The following is a 13,161-nucleotide window of genomic DNA, read 5'->3' on the forward strand; positions in this document are numbered from 1 at the left end:
AGGTCTGTGGGTCTGGGGAGAGCCACTGGTTTGGGTTTCCCCTAAAAACAGATACTGAGACAAGGACTTAGGAACAAGTGGTTTCTTTGGAAGGTAATCTCAGAGGACAACAGCGGTGAGGCAGGGAAGGGAAGGAACTTATTTAAGGAGGTATTACATTTTCCAACATGGACAACCAGCACCCAACCCTGGAGATGGCAGTGAGGAGCAGAACTCAGTCAGCCGCGGAGCGTCAGGGAAGCCGGGGCATTTATCCACCCCTGTGAGTCTTTGGAGGCCTTCACTCCCTGACTCTTTGGACCCCACATGCTTCTGCCTCCCTGAGACTATAAATCCCCTGGGATGGAGACTCTTGCTAGTCTGTCTATTGAGGTCCTTGAGACCCTTTCAGGAAATCCGTTAGATCAAAACTATTTCTACAACAGGCTTCCCTGATGGCTCAGATGGTAAAGAATCTGCCTGACAATGCAAGAGACCCAGGTTCAATCCCATTTCTTTTTCCAAGGGATCCCAGTCGGAAAGATCCCCTGGAGAAAGAAATGGCAACCCGCTCCAGTATTCTCGGCTGGGAAATCTCATGGACAGAAGAGCCTGGCGGGCTACAGGATCACAAAGAGTCGGACATGACTGAGCAACTAACACTTTCACTTTCATATTTCTACAACAACACTAAGACATTAGTATTTTGCCTTCTCCTTCTCTCATGAGTCTGCAGTACAATTTTCCAGAGGCTACATGGCATGTAATATTACAGTAGTTTGCATGCAGAAGCAAATACAAGAGTCCAAGCTATTCTTTTAAGCCAAACATTAAAGATTTGTAAAAATGCAGAAAAAAGTACTTTTTTGTTTTGAAAGATACAAGTTTTAAAGGTGAGGTTTTTATATTGGTATTTCACAACTGAAAGACAACATCACATTAGACTAAAGTTTTGAGTCGGAATTTCTTGAACTGGGTCCTGGGAGGTTTTCTTTAAAATCTGTGAAAACATGTTCCTTTTAAATGAAATTATTGCTCTCGGTGAGTTAGCCTGTTTTCCTGAAAACTGTCCAAACTGTAGTTTTCCCCAAATGAAAAGTGTTTTTTTATATATAATAATTGTCAAAGTAGCACTTGCTTCAGGTTAAAAAAAAAATCAGATAATACAAATGGTATAAGGAGGAAGTTGTGAGGAGGGAAACACTAAGGAAAGAAGCACTACAGCGGGGGTGGGTGGGTGTGGGGAGTGAGGGGAGCCCTGGTGGTCCCAGGGTGGGTGAGGGTGGGATGGAAATCCTACTGGTTTATGGAAACAAAGCCGGTGGGGGGTGTGGGGAGGGAACCCTCTTGCAGGCAGACCCCTACTTAGAGCCCCAGAGCCTGGGCAGGAGTAGCTAGTTTGGCCACACACACAGTCCCTTGTCCCCTAAGGCCAGGTGGCCCCAGAATTCACCCTTGACTCCCGGTGTTACCAAACCAAGCTCAGGTCACAAGTAAATCACATACGCATTCTGGCAGCTGCCAGAGGCCATTCAGGAGGTAAAACAGAAGCTGAGAAGGTCATGTTCCTGCTCTTCACTCGGTCCTAAAATAGGCCTCCCCACACTGCACGCAAGCTCGCAGAAACTCCTGGGCCCTCTCTGGCTGGAGGGCCTGAGACCCTAGGGTGCCGGGGAAGGGTCTGTAGCACTCTGCCTTCTCAGCCCCTCAGGGCCCAGCCCCAAAGCCAACCCCTTCCCCACACAGCCCTTGTCCACAGAGCCGAGTCGGAGGACTCACAGGGCCTGTTTTCTGCCCAAATAACTGAAGGTCTAGGCAGAGACCCCCAGGCCCTGGAGGCCTTGAGCCTGGGAAGCCATCAGGCTCGTGGCCAGAGTACCCCAGAGGGCTGCTCCAGCCCCTGGGTTGAGGCCACCCTATGATGCCTAGGGCAGCTGCTCCACAGGCCCACCAGACCCTTATACAAGCCTGCTAGCGACAGGTGAGGCAAGTCGGCTTAACAACACTGAAACCCAGATTCTGTAAACCCCAGTTCCTCTGCTGAGTTTCCGATTAACCTCGCTATCCAAAGCTTTATTCCCATTCTTGTCCCGCCCCTATTCCCCTCAGGATTGAGGAGTATCAGCAAAGGGGATCGAAACTGGGCAGAACCCTGAGGGGCCCTCCCAGGTACAACAGCCCCTGTTTCTCATTTGTAGAAAAAGGCTTTCATCTCCTAGACCTTCCCTGAGTTCCAAAGAACAGCTTCAGCTAGTCACTAACTAGGGAAGTGAGGGAATGAAGAAGCCAAGGAAAAGCAGTCAAGAAACAATACTGCAGAAATAAAAGGGTCCTAGTTTCTTCTCAAGGGATGTACATAACAATCTGATACAGATTTCTGAGCAGTACCCCCAGAGGGCTGCTCCAACCCCAGGGCTGATGCCAACCTATGACTTCTAAGCTAAGAAAGAAAGCTGAGTGCAGAAGAATTGATGCTTTTGAACTGTGGTGTTGGAGAAGGTTCTTGAGAGTCCCTTGGACTGCAAGGAGATCCAACTAGTCCATCCTAAAGGAAATCAGTTCTGAATATTCATTGGAAGGACAGATGCTGAAGCTGAAACTCCAATATTTTGGCCACCTGCTGTGAAGAACTAACTGACTGGAAAAGACCCTGATGCTGGGAAAGATTGAAGGCGGGAGGAGAAGGGGACAATAGAGGATGAAATGGTTGAATGGCATCACCGACTATCTGGACATAAGTTTAAGCAAGCTCCGGGAGTTGATGGACAGGGAAGCCTGGCGTGCTGCAGTCCATGGGGTCGCAAAGAATCAGACACGACTGAGCGACTGAACTGAACTGAACAGATTTCTGAGTTGCTCTGAAGGAACTAAGGCCCCACCAAGAAGGGGGATGGAACTACACGCTGAGACCCTGGACTGGCTGGAGCCAGAAGGCTGATGACTGAGATTCCTGGAACGCAACCCTGTTACCTCACCACCACCCAATCAGAAGAGAGTCACACACTGCAGCCCTCACCCCAAATGTTGCCTTTAAAAACTTTACCCTGAAAATCCTCAGGGACTTTGGGTCTTTTGAACACTAGCTGCCCGTTCTCCTTACTTAGCCCTTGCACCCAAATTTTCTCTGCTCTAAATTCTGACATTTCAGTTTGTTTGGCCTTGAGGCAGGAGATAGGTAGACCCCAGGCTGAAGAGTTTTCCCCCTGTGGATAGAAAGTCCATAAAAGCAGGATGGTGGAGGAGGCTGGCTTCTGCCCAGGTAGACATGAGATAAAAGACCACATATTCTTCATTCTCGAAGTCAAGGAGACCTCATCAACTACACAGGTGCAGAAAGGCTCCTCGAAGGTCCAAAAGGGAGGGGGCACCTCACAGTAAGTGGTGTCAACTACGCATAAGCCTCTTCACTATGCTAAGAGATGACTAAGAGATGAGCATGCACACAGGAGTACCCTGAGCTATACCAACTACGGACTCAAAAGAGGCAAATCAGAGTGACCTGTCAAAGGAAACCCCAAAGAAATGGCCCGTAAAGTGATTCAAACCACCACAAGGGTGCAACCCAGCCGCCCATGTGTCTATCCACGCGGCCTGTACTCTTTTTCCTCTGAACAAACATTTACTTGTTTCTCTACTTTCCATCTTTGTGGGAATTCTTTTCCATGCAAAGCCGAAGAACCAGGGTCTTGTCACTGACCACTGGTCTAGTGGCTATAGAATTCGGTGTTCTTACCGCCGCAACCCAGCCTCAATCTCTGGCCGGGAGTCAAAGCCGAGCTTCAGGTCCCTACAGGCTGAGATCAGCCTCACTGCGTGCTGGGCACACAAACTTGAGTTCGATAAGAATGCCGTGCATTCTAAGTCTCTTCATTCATGTCTGACAAAAAGGATGCCTACCAATGCAGGAGACACAGGTTCAGGGGATACCTTCTCCAGGAAAATCACATAACGCGGAGCAACTAAGCCCTTGCATCATAACTACTGGGCCCATGCTCTAGAGCCCTTGAGCTGCAACTGCAGAAGCCTGTGTGCCTGGAGTCCACGCAACGAGAGAAGCCTGTGCACCTCAGTGAAGAGTCGCCCCAACTCACCACAATCAGGGAAAGCCTACACGCAACAATGAAGACCCAGCAGAGCCAATAAAAGTAAATAAACCTTTAAAAAAAAAAGAGGAAAACAAACAGAAGTCTATTAACATGTGTATCCTGAATGTACATGGGAGCTCTCAGCATTAAGTAACCACAAGAGTGGTGAGAACTTGGGCTTGTATAGTATCTTAACAAAAGAACAATAAACTTTTAGAGAAATGATAAGACACAGGAAAAGGAACTTGGAGGATATAGGGTGGAAAATTATGGGAAGGCAAATGTATGGGGAAGCCAGTGGTAGCTAAGGGCTAGTTTTAGCAAGATTTGTGTTTAGATTCCTCTGATGCTGTCTCTGGGCTGGAGAGGGTCTAGAACTGTCGCCAGAGATTAATTTCTGGACTTCTTGGTAGAGAGCAGAATTTACAAATAATACATCAATTTATGAATTTATGTCCTGCTTTTAGGCAAATAGGAGAAAGGAAGAGAGCTTTTTTGTATCTGCTTCTCAATAGCCTTCAGTTCAAAATAATCCTTGTGCTGAAGTGGCATATTTTGGAGTGTCATCAGGGGCTACCCACCGTGATGGACTGCTAATGAAAGGAGCCTCAAGACAGAAGAAAGAAGAGGAGGAATTTCTTATCTGTTGGAGGTTCACACCCTGGCATCCTCATCTGTAAACTGGGGCCATTGGCCTCCAAGGGTCACCAACGAGGGGAAATGAGATTGTGTGCACCTACATGCTTGACGTGTAGACATTAGCCGAATCAGAGTATAGGACTATTACAAAGTTCTTTCTTATGTCCTAACAAACTCTTCCTCTTATTGATGATGCGGTCTTAATCTAATGCTTTCCGAAGTGTGGCCCGCCACCCTGCTTGGACTGCTTATTGGGTTCTACCCATACTGTGCCAGGGACAGATTCCCAGTTGCCTTTGGCCCTCTCAGACCCACTCAATCACAATCTTGGGGGACAGAACCCTAGACTCTGCATCTTTGACAAACTCCCTAAACAATTCTTGGGCATAGCAGTTTGCCTTCCACTGGTAAAGTGAATGAAGCACTGCTTCTGGAGATTAGAGAGATCTGGGTTCAAATCTCAGCTTGGCCACTAACTTAAGGTTTCTATGCCTTGGTTTCCTGATTTTTAAGATGCAGATCATAATACTATATGTGACAGTTAAATGCAAGGAAATTGCTTAAGACTGGGGCCAGCACAAAGTAAGTGTCAAGAGGTGTTAGCCTTTGTTTTTCTCCTGTTAAATGTTGCTTCTGCTGCCCCTCTGTGCCTCAGACCATGGCCCCCACCGTCCTGGGAACAGCCCAGCTGGAACCTGTTGTGAGTGAGTGAAAGTTGCTCAGTCGTGTCCGACTCTTTGTGACCCTATGGACTATACAGTCCATGGAATTCTCCAGGCCTGAATACTAGAGTGGGTAGCCTTTCCCTTCTCCAGAGGATCTTCCCAACCCAGGGATCAAACCCAGGTCTCCGGCATTGTGGGCGGATTCTTTATCAGCTGAACCACAAGGGAAGCCCGGAACCTGTTGGGAGAAGTGCAAACCAGAGCAAGGAGGATGGGGGCTTGGGTTTTGTTTGCTCCTTCTCCGTTCAAACTGGGAAACACTGTAAGGACACATCTGGCCACTGGAGGGCAGCGTCCATCTAGTTAATTTAAACAACCGCTTTCTCAAAAAGCAGCTTTCTGGTGGTAGTGTGGGGAAGATGGTGGACTCTGGGTTAGATGCCTCACCGAAACTTTCCTTTACATTATCCTAGTCAGCCCGTAGATGTGTCCTAAAATAACCTACGGAGGGAAGTTTTGCGTAAAGAACGCTGCTTTCCCATTGCCTTGGATTATGAAGGGAGACTTTTGATCCTAAACCTGGGGTCGCTCACAGGCGCCCAGTGACAGTCTTCTGAGTGTCCACGTGCCTGACCGCCAGCACTCTGCACCCCACCCCCAGGCACACGAAAAGCTCCCTATTTTCCAAGCCTCAGCTGCTGCTCGTGAAGACGCACAGAGGCGGCCCAGAGACTCTCGGTCTCCCCTTCTCAAGGTGGCAGCGGGGTACCTTCTGCAATCAGCGGGTCGGAGTGTTCTAGTGTGGTGTGAGGACCAGGCATGGGGCCCCTGGGCACCCATCTCAAGGCTCTCAGAAGTCACTGTCCAAAGCATGTCCTCGAGAATGGTCTGGATCTCACTTAGGGTTACCCCCAAAGCAAGTTCTAGATGATGGCGTGCTATGGACTTGCCAGACTGAAGTGGGAGAGCCTGTCTGAGAATGAAGTCCATCCAGAGAAAGCAGGTCCTGATGGCAGCTTGCAAGACCCTGCCTCAGGCATCACTTCCGGATACTTCAGTTATTCAAACCAGTTAATCACCCTCTGGCCTTATGCGCTTGAGCTGGGTTTTGTGATTCTTGCCCTAGAAGGCTCCCAACCAAATATACAACCTACTGAGCAGGTGGTGCTAGTGGTAAAGAACCCACTTGCTAATGCAGGAGATGTAAGGGATGCTGGTTTTATCCCTGGGTCAGGAAGATCCCTTGGAGGAGGGCACAGCAACCCACTCCAGTATTCTTGCCTAGAGAACCCCCATGGACAGAGGAGCCTGGTGGGCTACAGTCCATGGGGTCTCCACGAGTCAGATACAACTCAAGAGACTTAGCACGCATGCATGAGCAACCCCCTCACATGACACGGGGTTGAGTACATGCATGAGATATCACATCTAAACTTCTCAAGCTGACTGTGTGAAGCCAAAATATCCTTTCCTCTCTTTCCCACCCCCGCCCCCTTCTCCCACCCACCTGGGCTCCAAGCTTGGCTGAGTTCTCACTCAAGCTCTACCTCAACTACCCCTGCGACCCTAGCGGTGCAACAGTGCTCCCAGGCCTTGATTCCCTCCTCTGTCAAATGAAAGGTTTTCCAACACCAACATTCTATGGATATTTTCCTCCATCCCTATTTAGCCAGTCACTGAGGCCCATTTAAGTTCCCTCAGAAATCTCACCCACCCCTTCCGCATTCCATTACCTTTGTAAGGAGAATGCCTTCTCCCTTTCTTCCTCAAATCGCTGCTTTCACCATGGGGTCTTAATTTAGAACTAAAAAAGAAATTTTGCAGTGAGGAGAGCCTGAGAGATACCCGTCCCTCTGAAAATTCTGGAAAGACAAGGGGACATTTCCACTAATTCTGATCCTCAGAATAAGTCCCAAATGATCCTCTGTCTGGGGGTTTCCTCAGAAAACCTTGGTTGTGTCTTGCCCATCCCACTACCTCCGAATAAAGTGTACACCCTTTTGCATTGGTTAGGACTTTCGCTGCAAGTGTCCAAAGCCCATCTGAGCTAACTTGAATTAGAAGAGGAAAATGTGTCACTGCAGACAAGGATCCAGTTCATTTCACTCCCAGGCTTGGGGTTGGGTCTCTACTCTGCAGAGGCAAGGCTTTGTCTTGTTAAAGACCAGCTTTTCATGCTTCTCCTGCAATTGGCAGATGTGAGCAAGAGCAACTTCTGAGTTTCCAAGTTATTGGTCCAACCCAAGATCAGATTAGCCCTTTGAAGCTGCTTCGCTATACTGTTCACTCATACTAAGCTGAGGACCTTCTGGTCTCTTTTTCAGGGTATCTCCCACATCTTGTGTTTTTCTAGACCCACTTTCAGGGTTTTCCATGCATTCTCATAAAACATAATCTTAGAAGATTACTCTCATTGCCTGTTGGGATCTTTTGTGATCCTAATTCTCTTGTTTACCTTATAGGTTTCATAACACCTGCGGGTTTGATGAGTCCAAGTCAGTAGGACCTGAACAAAACAGGACCAAGAACCAGTCCTTACAGCCTACAGCGACCTCCCAGAAGTCATCAGATTCATAAGCCAGCACACTTCGGACACACTTTTTGTTTACACAGCCACTGAGCTCTGCAGTGGAACTCTCCCATCAGGAACAGAGGAGACGCTGCTTGTCTGAATTTTAACAAGGACTGAGACATCTCTATATCGCTCTATCCAGAGAGCCTGGTACCAACCCTGATAGAAGATGTTAGTCAAGCAGCATCTGCTATTCATGGAACTGGGCTGTGCCCAGGGATGACTGTATCTTTTTACAAGTGTTCACAAACCGTCTTTCAAATATCTTGCTTTCAGAAGCCAGCTTCCCAGGTATTAAGTGTTTGCAAAATCTCTCCTGTACTTTCTGCTGGAAAAGTAGGACTCATGAAGATGGCTGAGAAAAATATAATTAGAAATGGAAGATGCTAGAGAGGGGTGATAGGAAAGCAAATGTCAATCAGTGATAAGAATGGATGTTTTACATTGCCTGTGATCTCTTAGCTTGCCAAATTACAGAGAATAAGTTTAGGATGAATCTTTCTGAGACATCTCTATATATTGCTCTTTATGGAGAGCCTGGTACCAACCCCAGTTAATCTTTGAACCCCTGGTACCAATCTCCAATGAATCTTTCTTTTGTTGTCTCATCAAAAGTAGAATCCAGAAGGTTTGGGAGAGTTGACAGGTAATCGTTTTGTGGACCATATTTTATTGGATTTAAATACAATCAGATTAATAAGATGCTCCATTATTTTATAAACATCAAGAAAGAAAACATGTAGCCAATTAAACTGTGACACAATGCTTTATCATTCTTTAATTATAAACTTATTTCTGTTTAATGTATGTAGTTACTGATGGCCTTCCTTGGTGGCTCAGTGGTACAGAATCTGCCTGCCGACTAGGTCAAATAGATATCTGAAAGTAACATTGCAATGGCTGCCCAGAAAGAACCCCAAGTTCGTTCAAACTTGGTTGGTGATGGTGACACTGGGAAGACCACATCTGTGAAACGTCATCTGATTGGTGAATCTGAGAAGTACGTAGCTACCTTGAGTGTTGAGTCCCATCCCTTGTGTTCCATACCAACAGTGGATCTATCTATTAAGTTCAATGTATGGGATACAGCTGGTCAGGAGAAATTTGGTTGACTAAGAGATGGCTGTGATAACCAAAGTAAGTGTCTCATTAGAACGTTTGACGTAACATCAGGAGTTACAAGAACACGCCTAACAGGCACAGAAATCTGGTTCGAGTGTGTGAGAACAATCCCCATCATATTGTGTAGCAACAAAGTAGATAGTAAGGACAGAAAGATTAAGGCAAAGTCAATTGCCTTCCACCAAAAGGAGAATCTTAGGTACTGTGACATTTCTGCCAAAAGTAGGCAGAAAAGCTTTGAAAGGCCCTCCCTCGGGCTTGCTAGAAGGCTGATCGCAGGCCCTAACGTGGAATTTGTCGCTGTGCCTGCTCTCACCCGCCAGAGGTAGTCATGGACCCAGCCTTGGCAGTGCAGTCTAGAGGTTGCTCAGACAACTCCTTTCCTGGATGAAAACAATGACCTGTGAGAAACCAAAGCTGAGCCCATCGTCAGAAGTCTAGTTTTACAGGCAATGTCCTGTGATGTCAGTGGTGTGTGTTCGCCACTTTATATGTCTAAGCAGAACATGTGCTTACTCTTTGGATGCTGAGGGAAATGGATGGGCTTCGGAGTGAATGTGGCAGTTAAAAAACACCTTCATTTTTCGGATCTGTACATTAGGTGTTTTTGGAATACAGTTGCTTCCTCCTTGAGTTTCAAATATAAAACTGCTATAGTCACAAGACAATACTGAGAGGTGGAATCTTGTGTTACTGTCACTCTCATTCCTTTTTATTTAGAAGCAGGAAAAAGTTGTATTTCAAATATCTATTTAAAAAAAAAAGAATTTGCCTGCCAATACAGGAGACGTGGGTTCCATCTCTGAGTCAGGAAGATCCCCTGGAGAAGGAAATGACAACCCACTCCAGCCTGGGAAACCCCATGGACCAAGGAGCCTGGCAGGCTACAGTTCATGGGGTTGCAGAGTCAGACACGACTTAGAGACTAAACAACAACAATGTAGTTATCGAAAACGCTTTTAGTCTTTAAACATTTTTATCATCTATCACTCTTGTGCAGAGACGAGCAAAACAAATTTGCTAAAACTTCCTCAAATGCAGAGTCCAGCTCCTCTGAATTCCTTGCCAGAGTCTTCAAGTGCATTTTCCACACACCATTTTAATCCATAGCATTTAATAGCACAGCTTTTGATGAGAGAGCTCTGCTAGGACCTCTAGATTGTCTTTCTGTATACCCATTCTTCAGGCTTTGATCCTGGTGCTTGATCTTACTAGAAGGTGTTAATGGATATCTGAAACGAAACCAGGACTCACTTTCCTACTTCTAAAGAGCAGGCCATGACTGGAGGTCATGACTGCCACCTGGCCAGTAGTAGCTAAGACACCATTAACTCTGAAGTGAGATCGGTTGTAAGCTGCATCCCAATCTCAGAGATTGTTGATGATGAACTGAGGTATCCCTCATAAGGCCACTTTGGGGGTCATCTGTCCCACCCAGCCTGACCAGTGCCACAAGCCTCATCCACTGACTGGTAGGCATCACCGCGTCAGACCAGGCCAGGCTGGGCCAGGCAGGTCCTGCAAATTGGAACAGGGACTGGCCTCTTGTTAGAGGAAAACACTAGGGCATGTGGAGTTGGCCTTTCCCACCATGGGGGTCATGACCAGAGAAAGCTAGGCCCGGGAGAGGAGTGAAGCCCCCACACAGAGGGGCTGAGATAGAGGGCAGGCTCACTGCTTATCCAGGGCTTCCTGGGGCCTGTGGGCAGTCCCTACCCGAGGCTGGGCTGTAACCTGGGTCCTGGGTGCGGGAGACACCCTGAAGTCTCATTTCCCCTTCATCTCTAAGCTGGCAAGGTGTCCAATAACTAGCAAAAGGTCCCACAGGAGCACCTGAGCTGCGCTTGCTCAGACGGGGGCTCCCCCACCTCTCCTGGAGCTTCAAAAGCCTCGATGGTCACAAAGTGGCCCCTAGAGCTTTCATTTAGCTGAAGGACTCCATCCCACCACGTCTGAGTGTCCCGTAAACCCTGGGCCATCTCGGCCTCGACATGGGCTTCCAGCTCCAATATCAGGGTTTCCCCAGCATCGGGTGTGAAAGGGGTCCCTCTCCAGTGCCACCCTGCAGGGCACCGCATGTGGACCAGGCCTTTCAATGGTTTTGCTGGCAGTGCTGCTGCTGTTACCTCTCTTCTGTCCCCCCAAGTTTGGCCTGGTCTGGGGGCGAGGGAACAGCCTGTGACCTTGGGGGACTCTTGTCCATGTGAGGTCACCTACCCCATTAGGGGTTATTAGGGGTTAAGCCCACAGCCTTCAGCCCCTCAGCCAGCGCCACTAACCAGCAACTCCCCCCACCCCCGAAACCACCCCCACTGGGCATAGTCATTCTGGCCCTTTGGGGTTTCAGAGCTTTGAAGCCTCTGTCTCCCTCCTCTGCAGATTGGCAGTCTTAGGGTTAGGGGTTCTGGTGAGTACCTGTGGGAGCCTCCCCAGGGCTGACATTTTGCAAGTTCAGGCTTCTGAAGCTGGGGTGGTTGAGCCAAAGCCTCAAGCCTACAACACAAGTCACTGACATCGGGGTAGGGGGGGTCAGGGTGGGGGCACCCAGCCTGTCCAGAGGCCTGGGTGATGAAGCAACTTAGTTTCCTATTGCTGCAGTAACTACCACACATGTAGTGCCTGAAAATACGAATTTATTATCTTCCAGTTCAGAAACCTAAAATGGGTCAGCAGTGGGGCATTCCCACTGAGGCTCTAAGTGGGGGCTTCCATCTCCTTGCCTGTTCCAGCTTCTAGAAGACAGTGCGTTCCTTGGCTTTTGGCTTCATGTCATTCCAACTGTACCTCCGTCATCACATCTCTGACACTGCTGCCTCACTATTCATCAAAGCCCACCCAGATAATCCAGAATGATGTCTCCACTAAGGACTTTAACTCAGTTACACCTGCAAAGTCCTATTTGTCATGTAAAGTAACATAGTTACAGGATCCAAGCGATTAGGACACAGACATCTTGTGAGGACCATTATTCAGCCCATCACAGAGCTCAAAGACTGGAAGAGGACTCCTCTTAGTGGTATTTCCCTAAATATATATATGTATCACTTGAACCTCTGACTCCAAAAGCCAGCAATAAGTAGCAAAGGGTCTTGAAATCACCCCTTTAGAAATACTTAAAACAGATGACATATTCATAAATCAAACTCTTTAGTACTAAAACGTTGGTGGTGTTCAGCATTTTTGTATGCATCATGACAACGAGTGGGTTAGGGTGACTGAACACATAGAAGAACCCAGCATATAACAGCTTTGTGATTTTTCATCTGAAATGTGTAACTGAAATGAGACGTGTAATTTCAATTTTTGAGGTCTAAGAGAATTGTTAGTAAACAGCTTTGAACTGCTCCAGGGAACCTGATTTACTGCATTTATAATATTTCAATTGCTTTGTGCTGAGTGAAACTCTGCAGCTTGGATTTGAATCTGCCTGGGTTGGGAGTCTGATGTCCTGAAAAGAGTGATTAAAACTTGCTAATATGTTTAAAATATTTAAAGGGATTTAACAAAGTTTGCAAATGGGGTTGTTCTGGAGGATTAAATCTGTTTAAATGTATGAATGATTAGGACACGGAAGAGTGTTTTTATTTTTACAGAAAAATTACATTATCAATAAAACAAGATGTCCATGATGAGCTTAAAAGCTTGAGAAATGAAATTTTAAGACTTTACCTCTTTAACGGATTGAAAATTATAGTCGTTTGCACACATATAAGCACCCTTGAATGTTGAGAAACTCAAAACTCTTGAAGACTGTGGAATAACTCTGTAAACACACTTTGTTCAAATGACTCTTACACATTCTTTTAAAGATTGATCATACCTCTGGAAATTGAGGGAGCTTCTGTGGGGTTTTGTTTAATATTTTGGCCATGTTGCACAGCACGTGGGATCTTAGTTCCCTGACCAAGGGTTGAACTTACATTCCCTGCAGTGGAAGCTTGGAGTCTTAACTACCAGACCACCAGGGAAGTCCCTGAAAATTGAGGCTTATTAATGCACTTACACCCTGAGTTTAGGAAACTCTCTGGTTGGAACAATTTCCTTCTCCTCAACTCTTAAACCACAGTCTTCCCCACCAACCTGCTGTCACAGCAGACCC

Source organism: Cervus canadensis, chromosome 6, assembly GCF_019320065.1.
Source record: "Cervus canadensis isolate Bull #8, Minnesota chromosome 6, ASM1932006v1, whole genome shotgun sequence".
NCBI classification, from domain to species: domain Eukaryota; kingdom Metazoa; phylum Chordata; class Mammalia; order Artiodactyla; family Cervidae; genus Cervus; species Cervus canadensis.